Below are 288 nucleotides of genomic sequence, written 5' to 3'. Positions count from 1 at the left end.
CGACGGTCCAGAACGGACTGTCCGTTCCAGAAAGTCTGGAACGGACGATCCATGTGAGCAGACCGTCCATTCTACGTGCTGGAACGGACGGTCCACAGGCTTTTCTAGACCGTCCGTTCCGGGCTTCAGTTTTTCCGTAATTAAACCGAATTAGGGTTAAATAACCTTATAAGAAGGAGATTAAAAAAACCCTAACTCGTAAGAGTGAAAAAAGAGAGCCGACTTTTGGCAGAAAAGAGAGAGTTTTTGGAGATCCAAAAACGAGTTCTAAGTCTCGAGATTTCTCGG

This window comes from Tarenaya hassleriana, unplaced genomic scaffold, assembly GCF_000463585.1.
Source record: "Tarenaya hassleriana unplaced genomic scaffold, ASM46358v1 Cleome63, whole genome shotgun sequence".
Lineage (NCBI taxonomy): Eukaryota > Viridiplantae > Streptophyta > Magnoliopsida > Brassicales > Cleomaceae > Tarenaya > Tarenaya hassleriana.
The sequence above is the reverse complement of the archived record's forward strand: the minus strand, read 5'-3'. Positions refer to the sequence as shown.